This window comes from Stegostoma tigrinum, chromosome 1 (assembly GCF_030684315.1).
Source record: "Stegostoma tigrinum isolate sSteTig4 chromosome 1, sSteTig4.hap1, whole genome shotgun sequence".
Classification (NCBI taxonomy): Eukaryota; Metazoa; Chordata; class Chondrichthyes; order Orectolobiformes; family Stegostomatidae; genus Stegostoma; species Stegostoma tigrinum.
The window spans coordinates 21291727-21312210 of NC_081354.1; positions in this window are offsets into that span (position 1 = coordinate 21291727).

Consider the following 20484-nt stretch of genomic DNA (forward strand, 5'->3'; position numbering starts at 1 on the left):
ACCAATGACTTTGAGTGAAAAAGGGGAGTTTTATTACTTACTAACTCCAAGAAAAAATATTAAAATGTGCCATCAAAGACAGGTAAGAAGCTTAAAGTGGAGATTGTTTGGTGCATGCAAAATAAAGGTTATGTAGTAATGGTTCTTAGAGTCCATGAGGTCGTATGCTCTTAGTTGAGATTGCATTTTTAATATTTGGCTTGTATCCTCAGCAGTATCAGAATTTATAGGCCTTTAAGTTCACTGTTATATTTATTCTTCCAATTTGATTTTTCACTCATTGCCATTACTGGTGATGGTGAGACAAACAAGTGAGAAAAGAAAGTCACAAATTCAGTTTTACTTCTCTCTGTTCTGCCATTTCAAATCAGCTGTTGAAACATAGTTCAATAAGTATTCCAGAATCTCGCTTCTTTGGTTTTCCATGGCTAGTTAACTGACAAGTGAACCTTCAATCTTCCGGCATGTGCAATTATCATATGTCTGAGTAAAACAGGAGATGAGAACTTCTTGATACTGACTCAGTTGCCTTGCTATTGGAGCAGATAGTTCAATTTATTCCACCTGGGTCTCTCAAAGTTTGCCTCAATTTGTGGTCAGGTGGCCACTTCAGCCATTTTAGATTCACTTTTCCTCTTTTATAAAAATAATTCTAATTCATGATAGGCCTCACATTTTACAATCAGATGGTGGGAATTAAAATTCATAGTCCACATTTACCACTATCCAGAGAGGAAGGTTCCTGGATCTTCTCTTGGTAATAAGTTTGACATGATAGTTGTACGAGGGGAGCAATAAATTCGGGAAAGATTGTTTTTATTAGCAAGTATATTTCTTACTCCCTTGTGAAGCTGAACCTCTGTTCCTGCTGAGATCCTAATACAATGTTAAGATGTATGCAATGAGCATTAACTATGTTTTAGGGTGGACTTACAATATTGCATTATTACAGGTTTTATTTGATAGTGAATTACTAAAAAAGACATATGTTTTCAAATTCAATACAATGTGGAGCTGGGGGAACACAGCAGGTCAGGCAGCATCAGAGGAGCGGGAAAGTTGACGTTTGGGATCAGTTCTGAAGAAGGACCCAATCCGAAAATGTAGTTTTCCTGCTCCTCTGATGCTGCCTGGCCTGCTGTGTTCCTCCAATTCTATACTGTGTTGACAATGATTCCAGCATCTGCAGTTCCTGCTATCTCCGATATGTCTTCAAATGCTACATTTTTTTTGGAATAATGCTCTTTTGTAAAGAAGTGATAACAATAAGATGCCATAAAATACGATTGAATTCAAGGAATAATGAAACACAACAACTGCACAGAATTGAACAGAGTACAAGTAACACTTACAAGTTACATCTCCTGTGATACACTTACAGGGAGTTTGTAGAAGAATCACTGAAAGTTGGGAGACATTGTGTAACACACAGCACAGGACTTGGGCATCGTAGAAGGAAATCATTTTGGCTATTCACTTATTTTCTCTCGGTTGAAGGAGACTAAGTACTTGGTCATGTGAGGGGGATGGGGAGAGGGAACTGGAATAAATAGGGAGAGAGGGGGAGGCGGACCGAAGATGGAGAGTAAAGAAGATAGGTGGAGAGAGTGTAGGTGGGGAGGTAGGGAGGGGATAGGTCAGTCCAGGGAAGACGGACAGGTCAAGGAGGTGGGATGAGGTTAGTAGGTAGATGGGGGTGCGGCTTGGGGTGGGAGGAAGGGATGGGTGAGAGGAAGAACCAGTTAGGGAGGCAGAGACAGGTTGGACTGGTTTTGGGATGCAGTGGGTGGGGGGGAAGAGCTGGGCTGGTTGTGTGGTGCAGTGGGGGGAGGGGACGAACTGGGCTGGTTTAGGGATGCAGTAGGGGAAGGGGAGATTTTGAAACTGGTGAAGTCCACATTGATACCATATGGCTGCAGGGTTCCCAGGCGGAATATGAGTTGCTGTTCCTGCAACCTTCGGGTGGCATCATTGTGGCACTGCAGGAGGCCCATGATGGACATGTCATCTAGAGAATGGGAGGGGGAGTGGAAATGGTTTGCGACTGGGAGGTGCAGTTGTTTGTTACGAACTGAGCGGAGGTGTTCTGCAAAGCGGTCCCCAAGCCTCCGCTTGGTTTCCCCAATGTAGAGGAAGCCGCACCGGGTACAGTGGATGCAGTGTACCACATTGGCAGATGTGCAGGTGAACCTCTGCTTAATGTGGAAAGTCATCTTGAGGCCTGGGATGGGGGTGAGGGAGGAGGTTTGGGGACAAGTGTAGCATTTCCTGCGGTTGCAGGGGAAGGTGCCGGGTGTGGTGGGGTTGGAGGGCAGTGTGGAGCGAACAAGGGAGTCACGGAGAGAGTGGTCTCTCCGGAAAGCTAACAGGGGAGGGGATGGAAAAATGTCTTGGGTGGTTGGGTCGGATTGTAAATGGCGGAAGTGTCGGAGGATAATGCGTTGTATCCGGAGGTTGGTAGGGTGGTGTGTGAGAACGAGGGGGATCCTCTTGGGGCGGTTGTGGCGGGGGCGGGGTGTGAGGGATGTGTTGCGGGAAATACGGGAGACGCGTTCAAGGGCGTTCTCGATCACTGTGGGGGGAAAGTTGCGGTCCTTAAAGAACTTAGACATCTGGGATGTGTGGGAGTGGAATGTCTTATCGTGAGAGCAGATGCGGCGGAGGCGGAGGAATTGGGAATAGGGGATGGAATTTTTGCAGGAGGGTGGGTGGGAGGAGGTGTATTCTAGGTAGCTGTGGGAGTCGGTGGGCTTGAAATGGACATCAGTTACAAGCTGGTTGCCTGAGATGGAGACTGAGAGGTCCAGGAAGGTGAGGGATGTGCTGGAGATGGCCCAGGTGAACTGAAGGTTGGGGTGGAAGGTGTTGGTGAAGTGGATGAACTGTTCGAGCTCCTCTGGGGAGCAAGAGGCGGCGCCGATACAGTCATCAATGTACCGGAGGAAAAGGTGGGTTTTGGGGCCTGTGTAGGTGCGGAAGAGGGACTGTTCCACGTAACCTACAAAGAGGCAGGCATAGCTGGGGCCCATGCGGGTGCCCATGGCCACCCCCTTAGTCTGTAGGAAGTGGGAGGAGTCAAAAGAGAAGTTGTTGTGTGTGAGAACGAGTTCAGCTAGGCGGATGAGAGTGTCAGTGGAGGGGGACTGGTCGGGCCTGCGGGACAGGAAGAAACGGAGGGCCTTGAGGCCTTCTCCATGCAGAATGCAGGTGTACAGGGACTGGACGTCCATTTTGAATATGAGGTGTTGGGGGCCAGGGAATTGGAAGTCCTGGAGGAGGTGGAGGGCGTGGCTGGTGTCACGGACGTAGGTGGGGAGTTCCTGGACCAAAGGGGAGAAAATGGAGCCCAGATAGGTGGAGATGAGTTCGGTGGGGTAGGAGCAGGCTGAGACGATGGGTCGACCAGGGCAGGCAGGTTTGTGGATTTTGGGAAGGAGATAGAAACGGGCCGTGCGGGGTTGGGGAACAATGAGGTTGGAGGCTGTGGGTGGGAGGTCCCCTGTGGTGATGAGGTCGTGAATGGTGTTGGAGATGATGGTTTGGTGCTCGGGTGTGGGGTCATGATCGAGGAGGCGGAAGGAGGTGGTGTCGGAGAGTTGTTCTCACACACCACCCTACCAACCTCCGGATACAACGCATTATCCTCCGACACTTCCGCCATTTACAATCCGACCCCACCACCCAAGACATTTTTCCATCCCCTCCCCTGTCAGCTTTCCGGAGAGACCACTCTCTCCGTGACTCCCTTGTTCGCTCCATACTGCCCTCCAACCCCACCACACCCGGCACCTTCCCCTGCAACCGCAGGAAATGCTACACTTGTCCCCAAACCTCCTCCCTCACCCCCATCCCAGGCCCCAAGATGACATTCCACAATAAGCAGAGTTTCACCTGCACATCTGCCAATGTGGTATACTGCATCCACTGTACCCGGTGCGGCTTCCTCTACATTGGGGAAACCAAGCGGAGGCTTGGGGACCGCTTTGCAGAACACCTCCGCTCAGTTCGCAACAAACAACTGCACCTCCCAGTCGCAAACCATTTCCACTCCCCCTCCCATTCTCTAGATGACATGTCCATCATGGGCCTCCTGCAGTGCCACAATGATGCCACCGGAAGGTTGCAGGAACAGCAACTCATATTCCGCCTGGGAACCCTGCAGCCATATGGTATCAATGTGGACTTCACCAGTTTCAAAATCTCCCCTTCCCCAACTGCATCCCTAAACCAGCCCAGTTCGTCCCCTCCCCCCACTGCACCACACAACCAGCCCAGCTCTTCCCCCCCACCCACTGCATCCCAAAACCAGTCCAACCTGTCTCTGCCTCCCTAACCGGTTCTTCCTCTCACCCATCCCTTCCTCCCACCCCAAGCCGCACCCCCATCTACCTCCTAACCTCATCCCACCTCCTTGACCTGTCCGTCTTCCCTGGACTGACCTATCCCCTCCCTACCTCCCCACCTACACTCTCTCCACCTATCTTCTTTACTCTCCATCTTCGGTCCGCATCCCCCTCTCTCCCTATTTATTCCAGTTCCCTCTCCCCATCCCCCTCTCTGATGAAGGGTCTGGGCCCGAAACGTCAGCTTTTGTGCTCCTGAGATGCTGCTTGGCCTGCTGTGTTCATCCAGCCTCACATTTTATCATCTTGGAATTCTCCAGCATCTGCAGTTCCCATTATCTCTAAGTACTTGGTCATCCTGCCAGCTTTCAACAACAAAGAAGCATTTCTGCTTCCACTTAAGTGACTGTATCATTTGCTTAGATTGGATTTCATGGCAGCTAGATTTAGCCAGAATGCATTGACAGGACTGTGTAACCAGGTGGTACACTCGATAAGATTGATCTCACTGAGCACTGATTAGAGGGATTGGTGCCAGTAATTTAAAATACACTGTGCAGGACCAGCCATAATGCAAATTACAGAATTGATCCGTCTCTGGATCATATTCCAATACCTTCACACTAGACTAGTCCAGAAAAGAAGTGTTGAAGATCACCAAGTCTCCCCAGATGCCCAGCAAATCTGCGATACAAATGTGTTCCAAGCTATAAGCAGTGTAGTTGCTTACAGCAATGTATTATTTATACAGTTTTACTGCTCAGGTTGATCGCATTAACTGTATGAAGGAATTTATGCTTGCAATTTCTTGACTTTGCCATTAAAGGCAACTGCTTGACAAAAAGACAAATCTTATTAATAGTAATGCAGAAATCTATGGAGAGGTGAGTACAATTTTCAAGTGAAACAGATTATTACTGTAATGGAAACTGATGGTATATTGTTAGGGGGGTTGAAGCTTTCACATGCTTTATCTTGTAAGCTTTATATGAGGCAATCTTTGTGTGTTGCAATCATTTTTGAGCAGAATCCCACAGTAAATAATAAATCATTTAAATAACTGAGTGTCAGCACTACCTTAAAATCTAGACTAATTTTTAAAAATGGTAAACTACTTCTGGATGACTGAAGTGCAAAGTAATTACATTTGAACTAATGAAACAAATATAGCTATACTCTAGAGCCTGAAAGATCCCATTGGTATATACCGATAGTGTAAAATGCACTGTGTACAGTTATTAGTCATGTCAATGTACATGACTGTTTTGACAACGCTGTGCATTCTTAACTGCTATTGATAATGAGACTGCTGGTGTGAGTTCTTTTTGATCAGGTGGCATTGCATTCAGATTATTAACGCACTCTTGACCCAATTAGATAATCCTGAGCCGGGTCTCCATCTGAGTTAACATTCTGAACTCAGTCTCATGTTTTCCAGTGCCTCAGCAACCTTATATTGCAGACATTAAACATTTTTTCTTCGTTCTATGAGACAGAAATGACGCTGTATCATCCTGGAGTGTTTGGTAAGATTTTGGTCACTAACTACTAAAGCCAAACTACACCTCCAAAGATTTTTATTACAAATAAAATAGGGTACATTTGATTCATCTGAGCTTTGTATAAGTTTCCGGCTCAAGATTTCCTCTTGTTTTCACGCATTGCCCCAGTATGCGCTTACTTTTGAAGGAGGCCAAAACGTTTTATTTGGCTGTGTCAGGTACAGAAAGCTTCTCCCGCAGCTCACAGGCAATATCAGAGGTGAAGCTTTGAGTTTCCATGTTGTGCTTCCTTTGACCACCATGACAGTACATCCAGACTTGAACCTTCCAGAGCAGATTGACTTCGATATGCTGCTGTAGCCCAATTGCCTGACATGACCAGCACATTACAGTCATAGCTGCCTTAATATGATCCAGTTACTTGACATGATAGTTCGTGTGAGCAGCTCAGTATTTTGTCCTGTCACCTGATGTTCAGAAGCTTCCAAACGTGTGCCAACTGAAACTGATGGCGGTTCTAGTCATCACAAGGGTGCATAGATGACTCTCACATGCCTTGCATAGAATCAGCAGGATCGCTGCTCATTAGAATTCAAGTTTCCCAAAGGCTACACATGCCTTAGAAGGTCTTGCAGATGTTTTTCCATCAATGTAGATAGCTCATGAGAACATGAAACTAAGATAAGTGAATTAATCTACCTTTCATAGTTTGTGGTCATGGACTGAAATATAGGGCTCAAGCTAGCTTAGGATAGCCAGTATGTTCCACTTTTTTTCCCCTGTGTTGAAGTTGAAGCATTCATCTGTTTAGAGGATCAAGTCCATATCATCGTTTATCCAGCTCTGAACAAGCTGCTGGAGGAAACACATTGGCAAACAGGACACTGCAAAATTATTTGGAGACTTCGGACTTCATTTAAGTGTTATCTGTGCAATATTCATTTCTGATGCCAAGATAGTCATCATGGAAGGCATTGGTGAGCATAGCAAACTAAAATATGCTGGAATGAATGGCTGATCGCACACAGCCCTGTTTAACTCCATTAGTGTGTGGGAATAGGTCAGAATATTCATTTCTTGTGCATGTGAGAATGCCGTCAGGGAATTATGATGACTTTCTCAGGCAGCTGGATTTCTCCATAATTTTCCAAAACCCCTCATGCCTGATGGTGTCAATGGTCTTAGTCAGCTCAACTTTCCATACTTGGCATTTCTTCTGAAGCTTTCTAACTGCAAACACCGCCTCACTGGTTCCCTGTTCCCTTTTCGAATTTGCACAGATTCTATGACAGTGTATCCAGTCAAGATTTGCACTAAATGGGTGAGAAGGATCATTGTCAATATTTCACTGGTGATGGAAAGAAGTGAGAATCCTTTGTAGTTGAATTGAAATATGTTCCCAATGTTTGCCAGTTAGGTACAGTCATTCTTCGTATGGCCTTGTCAGTGTAAGTGTGAACATATTTTGTGTGTTAAAACTGTATAGTTTTTAAACAGGCACTGGCCAATTTAAAGATGGTAGCCAGAAGAATTGAATGACTTAAATATAAATTATCTATCTTCTGAAAAGTATTGAACTGAATCATAACGGATGATGGGTCTGTGCCTTGAATGGATGTGCCAAACTGATCCTGATCTGTGGAATGTCACACCTAACATAATTAAAGCTTACTCCAAAACGCAAATGATAAACTCTCTGTCTCCAGTTTTGTAATGCAATAATTGATAGTTTTTTTTTTCTAAATTGGCTACCAAAAAGTTTGAAAGGGTCAATATTTACCTTGTGTCAATATCTTTTCACCATATGACCTGAACTAGTCCTCTGCTCCTAATTTGAAAACGGTTCTCTTTCTTTTTGTCCAAAAGATGCAGAAGACACCTGGCAGTCTACAGAATAACAGCAATAAGACATCAACTGCAGAGACAAGCAGTGCCACCTTAACTTTAAAATCTTTTATCCTCGCTTTTTCTCCAAAGTTCCACGTTCACCTGCAAACAAGTTGGACTTCTGGATACAGTTGCTATGAGCATTTGTCCTCATGATCTGATGAGCAGCCCCCTCTTTAATGCACATTACTCTTGAATCCAGGTTTGACCAAAGCAATCTGGACTTGCCTGAACTGCAATTCCAGAGAGGAATTGTGAAAATTATGGAGAAATCCAGCTGCCTGAGAAAGTCATCATAATTCCCTGACAGCATTCTGACACATACAAGAAATGAATATTCTGACCGATTCCCACTCTCTTTAACGGATTCGTAAAAAAAAATAAAAGTTTTGTTCAATCTTAAAAGCCTCTTGAGTTTAAGACTTGTAGAAGAATGCTGTCTTTTTTTAAAAAATTGTATCTGTCTTTGAGTGTGTAACATGTCACTGTAACTCGTAAGGTGTATGTGAATAAATAATCCTCTTTCTTTTAACCTTTAAAAGGTCATGATGGGTAACTCTTAAACTGGTGGCACAAAAATATTGAGGTTTGGGAACAGACATTTACATTTTTTTCCAATAAGAAACCTCACTGGTGCCGACTGAAAAGAAGTGAATTGAGGATTTCATTTAATCTTCCTCCACCGTCACAACAGTATGCACCTCTTTCTCTGCCTGCCACAGCCTAGCAATTGTTACAAATTATTTGGCAACATACAGATGACTGGAAAAGATTGCACTCCAGCTTGTTCATCATATACTTATGCTACAGTTATAATGGAGCTGTCATCTAATGACGAGAATCAATATCTACCTCTTTGTCTAAAAAAGCTTAGACGTGAGGGTGAGAATTCTCACCAAGCTTTCGGCAACATAAGTACAATTCAGCTGTTTCTCTCAAATGTGTACTCACGATATTTCAATTCTCAAACTATTCATTAGAAGATACTTCCTCTTTTTTCAGGTTTATTTTTATTACCAACCATTCCAGAAGAACTGTCTTTATTGGAAACAAGCAAACACATCTAAAACATTTACTCCCGTGCTGTTGGCATTCCTTTCTCAAACCCTCATGGAAACCAAGCAATTTGATGGATGAGACCTATAATGCCTAGCATTTATGATTTTATTTCTGCCTTATTTTAACTTGAGTAATGATCTCCATAATTTTGCTTACATGAATACTTTATCCCCTTGGATATATATCATATGTATATATATATATACACACACACACACACCTTGGCCACATTTGCTCCCTTTATGTTAAGGAAAAGTAATAGTAACAATATCCCTTTACCAGTCTCTAGGCAGCTATCCAGCAGTCGATGATTTCCAGAAGATTTGTGCAAATGTTCCTACAATTTCTTCTCTCTGTTTCTCCATCTTCCACTAACGCATCTTATATGACCCCAGAGATTTTGTGGGGGCAAAAATGATACATGTGTAAACTATTCTCTCACCAGCAATTATGACAGTCTCTCATTAGAACTATAATACTCAAAGTAATATTTGTACCTATTGCTGTCTGTCTCTTGACATGAGGGTGAAAGATGTTAGAACTGCTGAATTAAATAGATTTATACGCCTTGGGTACTCACAGCTGTTTGGCAACAAAGCTGATAGTAATGTGAATAGTGTCACAGCTTAACTCTTCAACATTCCCTAGTTTATTTCACAGATCACCTAAGTATCTTGTCTCCTTTGGCAAAAATTGAGAAGGGGGAAGAAAAAAAACTTAATGCTTCATTGTCCTGTTTAGCATCTGTTATCACATTAATATCTTTTGGTGGCCAGAGACTATCCAATTTTTTTTAGTGTTTCTTTTAATGTAACTAAAATTTACCTTTTTACTTTTTTCTAATTCCCCATATTCAAATAAAATATTGTCTTTGCTTTCCTAATGTCTTTTAATAAATTTGTAGCATATTTTGATGTATGGTATTGTCTTAATTCTATGTTATTTTCTGTTATGGTTTAAAATGCCTTAGTTCCCTTTTTATTTTGAGCTGTTTTCCAATTTTCAGAATTCCTAAAGTCTCTCCCTGGGCCTTGGGCTGAAGCAATACGTTGAAATGGCGTCCTTTCCCTTCTGGCAGCAGACTGATGGGATTGAAATTCTTGTCTTACTGATTTATAGGCATATCTTATGTGAATGAACCTGGATTTTTTTCCCACGAAATACATTAGGTCAAAGTTCATACCAAATTCTGCCTCCTTTTTGATGCATATTGCTGTTGGGAAGGCCATTACAGGTGGTTTTGGACCAAGTGAAAAATCACACCATTGCCGTGGCCACGAGATACCCTGCAATTCTGAGGAAGGGTCACTGGACCTGAAACATTAACTCTGATTTCTCTTCAAAGGTTCTGGTAGACCTGTTGAGCTTTTTCAGCAATTTCTGTTTTTGTTTCTGATTTCCAGCATCCACAGTTCTTTCAGTTTTTACTGGATATCTAATGTTCGCAATGAGATACAATTAGGGAAGAATGAAAGGAATTTTGTACATGATCTATGAATGCCCGATGTTACAATGCAGAAATGGATATGGAAGTCTATTTCTTTTTTCACTGTTTCAACATTGTTTCCCCTGTCACCAAGAGACAGTCAACAATTAAAAAACAAATTGATTATTTTAGCTTTAACAAAGGATTGTCTTCATTAGTGGCAAGATAATAGCGGAGGCATTATCTTTGCTTTGATAAATTCTCACACAATGAGGAGATGTCCTTTTGCCTGACTTGGCAATATGTTTAATATTGGTACATCATCTTTCTGTCATTGAGAAACAAAGATTAGTAGCAAAATATTTGGTGTAAGTTAATTTAACTTAAATGTAAACATTGTCAGGCATTCCTAATGCTACATTCACCATGCAATCTATGTTAGTCAGTAAAAGGTCACTTCATAATAAATGGCATTAAAGCGGTCTTGTTTTAAATAATTGAAATAAAACTGAAAATAATGGAAACATATGAAGAACAGCATTTTGAGTCTATAAGTGCGATCATTTTGAACATCTGAGAACCAGAATGTGTAACAGCAGTTATGATGAATTACAGTTGAAGAGGCCAACGAGAAGAAGGAGAAGTAATATGAAATGGTGAGAGACAGAGTTAAAAGGGCATGAGAGAAGCCAAGAGAAATGAGGGGGTGGAGGAGGGAGGAGTAGTGTACAAGACCAGCAATTGATCAAACGTGCTGTATCATGGAGTACCAGCCAAAGTGTACATGAGTGAGGAGAGACAATGGGTATCACTTACATGTGGCAATGATTAGAGATATAATATCTTGTCTGTACTAGCTGAATCAAGAAATATTAAGCTTGGGATTCTATTTGCAATAAATGTGACAGTAAAATGTTATAATGTCAAATTAACCAACTGCCAGCCCAGTGATGCCAAATATTATTGGATCAGGAAGACTGTGAAACATGAAAATTCCCCACAAATCAAGTTTCACAACTTAAATAGAAGTTGCCGGTAATCTTATCTGAGGCTCCAGATGTCACTTATACAATGTTTAAGCATTGGTGTCACAGAGTATGTAACTTTGTTGACAACTGTCTTGTGATCGTTCACAGTTGCCTATCACTCTTTTTATAAATTCTTCAACATTATTAGTGTGAAGTGACAAAATAGCTCAATGTAGATTATTCATGTTTTGCAAATATTTTTCACAAACCTGTTACTGGCCATTTACCTCATCCCTACAGTCAGCATGTTTGAGGCTAATGCCAGCTGGTCCACCTTTCCGTCATTGTAACACTTTTGCAAAAACAAAGGCAGATTGGATTATCCAGTAGAGAAAACAAATATTCATGTCTCCAAAAATTCTTTGATACATAAGTAATGGAATGATGAGAATTCATGCATCTTTATGTACAATGCCTGTTCTGAAATTTTCAGTGTAACTGCAGGTCTTGGCCACATCTCATGATTGAGTTGTCAATTTCTTTAGAACGTCAAATATGCATCATACTTGTTCGAGGTGGATCAAAATTTCATAAAGGCCATTTAGTTGCTAATTTAGACGAGTTCTTTGTTAATCCAAATTACTATTACAGTCTATTTTGTTTTCACATAATAGCTACGATCAAATTTAACATAACCTTTCCATTTTCTCATGAACCACTGCAGAAGATATCATCCTCTACTTTGCTTCACTACATTTCATGTTCTCTCATATAGGTAGAATATTCTTCTTAAATAAATGTCTTGTGCTGACCACACAACATGTGCAATTTATTGTACTGTTAAAACAATACAAAAATGAAGATTAAACCTACCATCAGATGAAATAACTAATGCACAGTGAAATGCAATCAGTTAAAAACTTCAAGGATGGATTAACACCAAACATCTAATTTCAAGCTAGTTAATACTTCTGAACACATCTCATTAGATATTGTGATATTGAAGGTAAAGCTCTGCGTGCCTTGCAGTCTTTGAATAGGAAACTACTTGCACATGAAAATGTCAATTCAACAATGATTGAAGGAAGGGCCTGCAAAGCCTTGAATTGTTAGCTTCAGCAGAAGCAGATGACTGATTCAGTGTTCAAGTGGATGCAATGAGTGATATACAGTGTTGTGACAGACTGTTAGAATCCAGAAAGGCGGGTTATAGATGAATGGTTTCCCTCTGGTATGACTTGGTGCAGCTCCAGAAAACATTAAAGAGCACTAATGCAAAACCACAAAGATCGCCAATGACAAGTCCAACTGATTTCAAATCTTGACCAACTGTTGTCACAGCCACCTGCCTCTAAGCACTTATTTCCAAGCGTAAATGAAGCCAGGTGTGTTACTAAGCTGCACAGATCAGCATAGTGCCAGGCTTAATTCCGAATCTGTGATGAATGTCTAATTTATGTTGCACCAACACTGACTGGGTACCAGTTGGAAATTTCAAGTCTGTTCTATGTATCCTATTGAATTCAGCATTTGTAGGCATTCCAATAATCATTGCCTCTACATTCTAGTAAGACAATTTAAAATGCAGCTGTAAACTGCTTAGGTTTTATGGAATATATTCTGAGATGACCAGAATTTTCATTTTTAAAACAAAGAACTTGTATTTTCGTAGTACTTCCCGTGGCCACAGAACAGCCTAGAAGAGCATTGCAGTGAGAGAATCTGTTCGAAATGAAGTCACAATTGCACCACATGGAATGCAACAAATTGTGGTACTTTTTTTGTCCTTTCACAGGGTATGAATGTTGCTGGCAATACTAGCAATTCTTGCCAGTCCCTAATTGCCCTTGAGAAGATGGCATGCTTGAACTGCTGGAGTCCATGTGGTGTAGGTGCACCCACTGTGCTGGAAGACCATTCCAGATTTTTGACACAACAACAATAAAGGTACAGTGATTCGGCTTCACATCAGGCACAACAGCAAACAAGATTTTCCTGTTTCACTTTCACTATCTAAGTATTCAATGGCACACAAAGTTATCATTTTTATTATTAGTTGATTGACTGAGCGGAGAAAAAAATTAACAGGCAAGTACAGGAGTGTGTTTTTCTCTTTGGTGGGGAAGCTATGTTAACTCTGCTACGGGAACGTGTGTTTTTGGACAGCGTTCCGGTAGGATGCAACCACTACCTGCTCCCATATACACCTAAGACATGACCCACCTTTTAAGTTGTACACACAAAAAGTGGCTTTTGGAACCATTCCTCTGGATAATCCTGTTGATGCTACATTGGAGACACTGTGGGGAATCTTGTCAGCCCCCAGACAATGTGGACAATGGTGAGAATGTTGAGAAAATCACAGGAGTTAGCTAGAAAGACGTTTCTCAACATTAAAAGTAATCAGTGAGATGAGGTTGTTAGTGGTAAGATTCAACTCACCATAACAGTGCCTATTGAAGTGGTAGGGAATCAATAATAAAACACATCGGTGAAAAGGATGGCTTACACAAATGCTCTCAGCTGGATACTAAGGTCAGATGGCACTAAGCCTCTGAGCCCTAATGGAGGCAGTGTATCCTGCAATAACATTCTGTCCCTCCATCAGAAGAACTTTGAGATGTTACTATTGATTTCCCAATCTGAAAGCCACATGGCTTGCTAGGAAAACAGTAACTTCCAGAAAGAAAAATCTCCCAGGGACAAGGGACCCAACTTCTCAGACACAAGTTGCATATGATGAGTGGAGAAAGCGTGCCCAACGTTAGGCCGTAATGATAACAGAGGAATCCATGTTGGGCACTGAAACAACAGTGGACTGTTTCAACGTGAAAGATGCCAAGAAATTACCTCAAAACTGATTTGACGTGTGAGAATTGACAGTGTTTATAGGAGAGATTATGTAAATTAGGCCCGTTTTCTCTAGAATTTAGAAGATTAAAGGCTGATCATGGAAGTCTCAAGATAATAATCAGAAAGGAAAGGTAGGTAAGTGTAAACTTTATCAGCTGGTGAGAAATTCTAGAACTAGAGGGAAAAATCTAAAAATTAGTGGCAGACTGATAACAAGAGCTATTAGGGTGCAATTCTACAGGCAAAGGATGGTCGAGGGAGAGAGGGTCATCATGTTGACCAACTGAGGCCATTTGGATTGAATAAAAATATAACTTTTACAGGTGATGGGTAGCACTTTCTAATCAATTTCTCTTCCACAAATGTTGGTTGATGCTAAATCAGTTGCTAGTTTTAAATCTGAGTCAATAACTTTTTTGTTAAATAAAAGTATTTAGGGATATAGACCAAAGGCAAGAAAATGGTGTTAGACCACAGATCTCATTGAATGTTGGAACAGATTCAAAGTGCTATGTCTTTTCCTGTGTTCCTGTATTACACACTCTTCATTTCTATTCCATCTATTTATCATTCACCTAACTATCCCACAACATTCCAGACATGAGATTCTGGAAGGTAACTCATTGTGAACCAAATCTAATTTTATGATGATATAATATAAACAAGTCGTGCTTCAATTTCCTCATTATCATCTGCTCTACCTCTGTGAAAAGTCCATCATTGAGATTTAACTTTGAGTGAGAGTTCAAAATGGGTGGTAGGGATTCATCAGGACTGGCTTTCCAATTAGTCTCCCTTCCACACACGCGCACATATGCACATGCACTCTCTCTGCCACGGTCCTCTTTTAGCTGAGAACCATTGCTGATGATTTTTGAGACCTCTTTGGCTCCTATTTAGATATGCAAAACTTATAAGTTCATCAGTGACCCTTTGCTTATCTATTTGGGTTGATCCTCTGCTTCGCTGTTAAAATTTCAAAATACTGATTTTCTCACATTAGGTCCTTGATTAGATATTGGTTGGAGTGTGAAAGCTAAGGGACAACTTACAGCATATTTTTTTTTTCTAAATTTCTATTCAAGGCCATTTAAAAACATCTTGGATTCTAGAAAATGTGCTGTGTTTGCATTTCCTTATGGTTGTTAGGGGCAGATGAATCTTCTGCCAATTGAGCTATTATCCATTCATTACCCAACAAACTGGAATTTCTGTTTTAAAACACTCCTGAGGGAAAATGACTAACAGATGCACTTCTATAATATACAGTAATGCTTACAATTTGCATTATTATATTTTATGAATTCCTTTCCAATTTTTCCTAGGCACAAAATTCTTTCTGCCGGTGTTAAATAAATTTTCATCAGAGAAGGCAATTAAAAAAGAAATGGTCAGTTGCCTGAGATTATATTAACCAATTACATTTTCGATTCAGGCATTCTGTTAAGATGCTTAGTCAGCATTGTTTGGTTTTTACTGGATCATTTCGTTTATTTTGTAGCAAACTGCTGACAAATACAGCGATACACCAATTAGATTCTGGCACTGCCTTCTTGCAGAAATTGAAACTAATTAACAATGAAGAACCGCAGGTCTAGATATGACAACTTGACAATCAATGAAGGAAGGAGGATCATGATGTTAACCAACTGGCTTGAGGCCATTTGGATTGAACTAAAATATAACTTTTACAGGCGATGGGTAGCACTTACTAATTAATTTGAATCCAACATTTTTTTGGGGTGAAAAACAGGTAAAGATGACTCTGGAGTAGAGTGGAAGAAGCTGTAACATCTGCTGGCATTGTTTAGATTAGATTCCCTACAGTGTGGAAGCAGGCCCTTCAAACTCAACAAGTCCACACCACCCCTTGAAGCATCCCAGCCAGACCCATCCCCCTATAACTGACACACCCCTCTGAACACTAGACAATTTAGCATGGCCAATCCACCTAACCTGCACATCTTTGGACTGTGGGAGGAAACCGGAGCATCCAGAGGAAACCCACGCAAACACGGGGAGAATGTGCGAACTCCACACAAACAGTTGCCTGAGGCTGGAATTAAACCCGGGTCCCTAGTGCTGTGAGGCTGCGGCGCTAACCACTGAGCCACCGTGCTGCCCAAACATGTGTTTATCTGACTGAAATAAATACTTCTACCATAAATGTTAAGAAACCCATCACTATCAGGGAACTAGTTAAAAGGTAATAAAATGTGAGGCTGGATGAACACAGCAGGCCAAGCAGCATCTCAGGAGCACAAAAGCTGACGTTTCGGGCCTAGACCCTTCATCAGAGAGGGGGATGGGGGGAGGGAACTGGAATAAATAGGGAGAGAGGGGGAGGCGGACCGAAGATGGAGAGTAAAGAAGATAGGTGGAGAGGGTGTAGGTGGGGAGGTAGGGAGGGGATAGGTCAGTCCAGGGAAGACGGACAGGTCAAGGAGGTGGGATGAGGTTAGTAGGTAGCTGGGGGTGCGGCTTGGGGTGGGAGGAAGGGATGGGTGAGAGGAAGAACCGGTTAGGGAGGCAGAGACAGGCTGGACTGTCCAGCCTGTCTCTGCCTCCCTAACCGGTTCTTCCTCTCACCCATCCCTTCCTCCCACCCCAAGCCGCACCCCCAGCTACCTACTAACCTCATCCCACCTCCTTGACCTGTCCGTCTTCCCTGGACTGACCTATCCCCTCCCTACCTCCCCACCTACACCCTCTCCACCTATCTTCTTTACTCTCCATCTTCGGTCCGCCTCCCCCTCTCTCCCTATTTATTCCCGTTCCCTCCCCCCATCCCCCTCTCTGATGAAGGGTCTAGGCCCGAAACGTCATCTTTTGTGCTCCTGAGATGCTGCTTGGCCTGCTGTGTTCATCCAGCCTCACATTTTATTATCTTGGAATCTCCAGCATCTGCAGTTCCCATTATCTCTGATACTAGTTAAAAGGTAATATGGATTGTGTGTCCAACTTTGATGCCACCTGCTGTGTTCTCAACCAGCATTACCAGTTTTCTTAATTCATAACATTTTTAATGTGTTCTTTTCAAACCTTCTCCTTTCCTCTACTCAATCCTATTTCTCTTCTTTTCCAGATTATCACATCCATTTGAATGTGATTCTCTCATGAAATATGATATAATAGAGTTCATTTTAAGCCCCATTAACCAAAAGAATTGTGTGAAATGATTCAGGCTGTCCAACGCTAATTAGTAGCTGTGGGCCATTCAGATCCAGTCCATTTGTATATTTTCTTCAACTACTTCAAATTTGGCCAAATCTTCTGTTACTTGTCATCATCCATTTTAAGTGGAAAATTCATGACTGGGTGACTTCACCAGTGCCACTGTGGGGTTTCGTGTGTAGATTAGAGGGAAGACCCACCTAGTGTCAAACCCATCCAGCACATGAACATAGCAGGTTCAACAGAGGGTACAGAAGAAACCAGGTTAAGTAAGATATTTTTAATACTCAAAACAGATAATGCTGGACAAACCCAGCATTTCTGGAAGCTTCTGTGCAGGGAGAAAGAGTTCAACTTTCGAGTCTGATATGACTCTTCTTCGAACACCCAATTCTCACCCATACTGGCATCTACTTGAGTATTTTTCACCCAAGAAATAACATTCCTAGGTTCCCTCCTTGCTCTCACCTCCCCCCACCCTTTAGAATTGCAGCCAGTGCTGGAGAAGGCACTCCACTATGGCAAAATTATTCTGGTTTCACTTGGTCCCCATATTGAGATAAAACGTTGAGACTGAAGCATCACATTCTCCGTTCAATGTGTCCAAATTTACTTGCAATATGCTTGCAAATCCTTACAAATTTGCTGGCATCAAGATAGTCCAGGTTTTTCTAAAATTATAAGTAAGAGTGAGTGCTTTTTATTAAGTTTCATCGCTTCAAGGACAGACTCTTGTTTCCTCTGGATTCCACGATGAGGACTGCTAAATAATGCTAAAGGAGCGCTGGATTGTTTACACCATCAAAAGATTTTAAGAAATATTCAATATTTCTCACATAACCAACGTTATATTATGTCTCCATGTTTTTAGTAACATTGACGCACCTTTAATCAAGCGGTGTCTTGGGGCTGCCAAGATAGCATTTTCTTGAGTTGACACTAAATGGAATGGATTCATTATTGAAATGTTACTTTTAGTGAATGCTAGAGTGGTACTGAATGCACATGATAATGACACCCAAGGTCTTCCCATCATTCTGGAATGACTACAACAGCAGAACTAAGCTCTTTTCCATTAGTTACCATTCTAATTGTCATTGCAATTATGGAAATATTACTTGGTCGAGCATTTGTGCTCCATTTCCACATTGACCACTTACTAATCTCTTGCAGCAGGGCCGATGAAACTTGTGGAGTTTTTGACATTTGATGTTATGTCATTGTCCAGATGGTTTTTGGTCTTGGGTCATTATTTAGTTCCAAATAAAAGACTTTCAGTTTAATGAATTCTTTCAGCAAAATAACAAACAGGCACAGGCCATTTCCTGAACTTGAACAATCTCTAATGAATAATAACCAGTTTAAATGTGATACCCTAAGAATGAACTAGAAGGTTGGGGTGGGCGGTGGTGGGAAACAAACATATATTAAGAACTGCAGATGCTGGAGACAGAGACAACACAGTGTGGAGCTGGAGGAACAGAACAGGCCAGGCAGCATCACAGGAGCAGCAAAATTGACGTTTCAAGTTGGGATCCTTCTTCAGAAATAGGGTGAGGGTGTTGGGAACTGGGAAGTAAATAGAGAGAGGAGAGGTGGGGCTGGGAAAGATAGTTGGGATGGTGCGAGGTGTTTGCAGGTAGGGAGTCATGGGGATTAGTCAGTGGGATGGGTGGGGTGGATTGGTGGGGAAGAAGATGGACAGGTGTGTCAGGTCAAGGAGGTGAGAGGGAGGATGGGTAGGGCTAGGGAAAGTGGGGTGGTGATAGGTTGGGTGAAAGTAGGGGGTAATGGGGATTGGTCAGTGGGAAGGATAGGGATGATAGGTAGAACTAAGGGAGTGACTATGGGCACCTGTATGGGTCCGAGCTATGCGTGCCTCCTTGTAGGATATGTGGAACGGTCCATTTTCTGCTGTTACACTGGCACCATCTCTCACTTCTTCCTTCGTTCCATTGATGGCTGCCTCGTGCTCCCGTCAGGAACTTGAACAGTTCATCACCTTTACCAAGACCTTTCACCCCAATTTCAAATTCACCTGGACCATCTCCAATATCTCCCTTTCCTTCCTGACCTCTCCGTCTCCATCTCTGGTAAGCGCCTCAGCACCGAACATCTATTTCAAGCCCACCAACTCCCATAGCTACCTTGACGATACTTCCTTTTACCCACCTTCCTGCAAGAATGCAATCCCTTACTCTCAATTCTTCCACGTCTACCGCATCTGTTCCCAAGATGGAGTGTCCCCTCCCAGGCATCTCAGATGTCGTTCTATTTCAAAGACCACAATATCCCCCTTCAGTAATCAAAAATCCTCTCAACCGCATCTCTTGCATTTCCCACACTTCTGCCCTAACATCCCCTCTCCCCAACAAAAATAAAGACAGAATCCCCTGGTCCCCACATATCACCCCACCAACCTCTGCATCTAACGTATCATTCTCCACCACTTCTGCCACCTACAATCCGAACCCACAACCAAAGAGATATTTCCCTCCCACCCCTATCTGCGTTTCATAGGGACTGCTCTGTATTTGATTCCCTTGTCTGCTCCACACTCCCCACCCACCCCACCACACCCAGCACCTTTCTCTGCAATCACAAGAGGTGCTATACCTGCTCCTACACCTCCCCCATCTTCTCCATCCAAGGCCCAAAGCAAAATTTTCATATCTGACAGGGGCTCACCAGTACATCCCTCAACCTAGTCTACTGTGTCAGTTACTCCCGATGTGGCCTCCTGTGCATTGGTGAGACCAAACCCAGCCTTGGGGACCATTTAATGGAGCACCTGCATTCTATACACTATCATTGATAACACCTTCCAGTCATCAATCATTTTAACTGCTCCTACTAGTCCCTTGATAACATGTCCAGCTTGGGCTTCCTCCAAATGCCACAATGACAATCCCCACCGACTGGAGGAGCAACACGTCATATTCTGCCTCAGGAGCTGACAGCCCAGTGGCCTTAAAATAGAATTTCACAAATTTTAAAATCTCCCCAGTCCCGGCCTCATCCCATATCCAAACCTCCCTCTCATCTCAGCCTCCTTGACTGTTATGGCATAACCTGGCAATCTTCTTCCCTACCTATCTGCCCTACCCATCCCACTGACCAATCCCTACCCCGCCCTACCTCCATCCACCTCCCACTGTGATCAGAGATGTTTAAACATCTATATGCTTTGAAAAAACACATTTGGGGTAATGACCAATGCTACTTTTGAGGGAAAAGTGGATAAATATTTGACAATGAGTCGGTCGTCTGGC